This window comes from Fukomys damarensis, unplaced genomic scaffold (assembly GCF_012274545.1).
Source record: "Fukomys damarensis isolate Sample0158 unplaced genomic scaffold, DMR_v1.0_HiC HiC_scaffold_1, whole genome shotgun sequence".
In the NCBI taxonomy this organism is placed as follows: Eukaryota; Metazoa; Chordata; class Mammalia; order Rodentia; family Bathyergidae; genus Fukomys; species Fukomys damarensis.
This window is the reverse complement of record NW_022900913.1, coordinates 50229070-50232394: the sequence shown is the minus strand read 5'-3', so window position 1 is coordinate 50232394 and position 3325 is coordinate 50229070. Positions and strand designations below refer to the sequence as shown.

The 3325-nt window shown below is 38.7% G+C and overlaps 1 protein-coding gene across 1 annotated transcript in view; it reads left to right on the top strand.

Moving 5' to 3' along the window:
• The first annotated feature begins 2929 nt into the window (after positions 1 to 2929).
• Positions 2930 to 3325, top strand: part of Sgtb (small glutamine rich tetratricopeptide repeat containing beta) — a 56104-nt gene continuing 55708 nt past the window's right edge. Inside the window, exon 1 of the mRNA XM_033761163.1 lies at positions 2930 to 2948. The gene's annotated coding sequence lies outside the window, so the exon portion shown is untranslated. The remainder of the gene's footprint in view (positions 2949 to 3325) is intronic.

The following is a 3325-nucleotide window of genomic DNA, read 5'->3' as shown; positions in this document are numbered from 1 at the left end:
GAGAAGAAAGGTGCCTCCCGTCTCTCTGTCCTCGTCCTTTCAGGTTTAGGACCTGCTGGCAGGATCCTGACGTCGCGGCTCGCGACAATACTAGCCTTTTTCCTTTTTTTTTTTCCAGTACCAGGGATCAAACTCAGGACCTTGCTGCATTTGCCAGGCAGGCAGACCTTTCTTTACTAGACTATTTTCCCCCTAACACTAATGTCATAAAATTTTGGAGGTTATACCAATTGGATGTAGGGGAATGATCTCAGTTTTTATTACAGTCAGATATATAATTGTTAAATTCTTGAATAACTGTAATTGTTCTGATTTGTAAATATTTTTCCATATGGTTAAAATTTTACATCAGAATACAAGTAACTTTTTTTTTTTTGGTTTCTAGACCACAGTGTCAAATTTTGTTAATGAATTATATTTATCAAGTAAATCATCAAAAGATGGAATGAAATGCAAATTACAAGAAATTTCCACTTACCAAACTGGCAAGGATAAAAATTATTAAAATGCTCAGGTGTTGGGTAAATGCGGGAAACCAGCACTTACATATTCTGCTGGTTTAGTATAATTTGTGAGAATTTTTTTGAGAAGAATATGATAATAAATATTAAAGGCCTGAAAGTACCTCTGATATACAAATTGCGCCTTGATGTAAAAATTTCATTTGTAAGAACTTTTTTAAGAAAATAATTGAGGATTTGAAAAAAAAGGGATAAGAATATTTATCTAATCACTGTTGCTCATAGCAAGAAGTTGGAAATAGGCGACATGTCCAAAGTTAGAGATTAATCAAATTTCCAACATCCCCAAGTGAACTACACTGTAGCTATTGATATTATAAAAGGTTGTTTATATTACTTTAAAATTACAAGTATGGCAAGCTCATACTTGCTTTAAAAGGGACGGACATAGAAAAGATTTTTGAAAGCAGTTAACACATCAGTTTTTCTGTTATGTATGCTGTGTGTATATTCTTATTTTTTAAGAGCAAGAAGAATTTATTGAAAGCTTCTAAGAGACAGAAGAGGAACTGGAAAGTGGGTTGCTCCTATTTTCAATATTTTCTTTTTCATGTCATTAGAGTTTCAATTTTCTATGTTATACGTATTGCTGTAACTTAAAAAGTGAACTTCTTTTATTGAAAAAGATGGGAACAAGGTCCCAAGTTCAGTTGCTGGTACCAAAAAAAAAGTATTGAAAGAGAAAATTATATAATTTGGCGCAACACGGTTGAAAACCCTTCTTTTGTTTCTTAGACCACATCATTTATCCTCTATGAAAGACACGAGAGGTTGCTTGAGTGTCAAGCTGCACAATCTGGTTGAGACAGGAGGGAAATTCTCCTGGTTTAATTCCTATGCAACATGGAATTGGGGAAAAACCTTAGATATAATTTAGTCTAGTCTTTTTAATTTTATAAAATAAGAAACTTGAGAGAGGACCAATGGGGCCAGGCATAGTGATACACAACTGTAATCCTAGCTATTTGGGAGGCTCAGGCAGGAGGAATCCAAGTTTGAGCCCAGCTTAGGCAACTTAGTGAGTCCTTGCCTCAAAATCAAAAATAAAAAGGGATGAGGATGTAGTTCAGTAGCAGAGCGCTTGCCTAGCTTGGCTCTTCATCTTCTAAAAGCAAACAAAGTAGAATAACAGATTAGATGCAGAAGCAGATGTTAAGAATCAGGGTATCGTCAGCTGTGGTGACACATGCCTGTAATCCCAGAACGTGGGAGGCTCAGGCAGGATTGCTGAGAGTTCAAACATAATGAGTTCAAGGCCAGCCTGAACTACATAGAAGACCCTGTCAAAAAGAAAGAAAGAAAGAAACAAACAAAAATCAGTATATCTTATATTAAGTCACACATAAGTTTTGCAAAAATGCAAAACAGTGTTGCTGAATTTGGAAGCCAGTCTATGCACTGCTGATGAGAATGCAAAAATGGTATAGCCAGAGCAGAAAATAGTATAGTGGTTCCTCAAGCTATTAAACATAGCATTAAAAAATGATCCAGCAATTTCCACTTTTAGACATAGCTCACAAATAATTAAAAGCAGGGATACAAGTATTTGCACCCCAGTAATCACGGCAGTATTCAGAAGAGTCAAAAGGCAGAAGCAACCTATGTCTATTGATGATGAATGGATAAAGAAAATATTGGTTAATATAATGTATTTATTACTGTTTTATAAATTAATATTTTTAAGAACATCCTATTTTAAATTCTTATAAAATAGACACATATAACCCACATACACACAAATTCTTTAGTACTGAGATCCAAAAAAGTTAAAGAACTGCTGACTTAATAGGAAGATTTATTCTCTCTTCTCACACCCGCATTATGTGAAGATCTTCATTTGTTGGCATAGCTTCATTTGAGAACTCAACTACTAGACTGGAGACTAGCAGAAAAAAGGGCAGCATAAAATATACCCACAATCATCACATTAACCTATAATTACCATTGTCCCTTGGATGCACAGTAAATACAAAGACTGAGCAACACAAAGCTCCGCACAGACAAGTGGCTGTGTACAACATCAAGCTGCAAAAACCTTAAATGCTGACGCTGTACATTCTCAAGTAGTTTTGTAGGTAATTAGCAGAAAACAAGCCTTCCTTTCTTCTACTGAATCTTTCTTTGGATTTACAGTTCTGGGCAGATTTGAGAATGGGGCGGTGGCGGCATTGTTTCCTAAAAACCAGGGCATCCGTGCAAAGAATTTAATTCTCTCACCATCTTGCTAGTGGTCTGTTGCAGAGGGGTGTGGTCAGAGACCTGGAAGGAATCCAAAAGAGCAGCGAGGGGTTGCCCAGAATTGTGTTCAAGTCAATTTGCCTGGACAAGAGGCAGAATATTTATGGAGGGGAGGTTAAACAAAAATGAAAAGGAAATTAGAAAACATGGGCGGGGCGGAAATAGACGGCAAAATCAAAGCGGTTTCATGTGAGTATATGAAAGGATCAGAATGCTAATGTGGTACACGATGGATAAATGAGAGTTGTTATTCTTGAGTTTACAGCTGCAGCACTGTTAATGCCAGGTCTGCAGTTCTGGATTGCGGAAGAGGCTGAAAGCGTTTCCACGTCCAGCCCTCCTTCCACACTCATTTTGGGTCGAGTCTATGACCAGTCTCTGCGGTGGACGCAGTCCCAAACAAAGGAGAATGGATGCCCTCCCGAGGCAACGGAGGAAGGAAAGGTTGCCGGACAGGTGTCCCTGGGGGCCGAGCGCTCGGGCTGCGGGGAAGGAGGGCTCCAGGGCTGCGTTCTGGGTGCAGGAAGCTGGGCCCGGGCGGTTCGCACGGCCCGCGGGGAGACCCC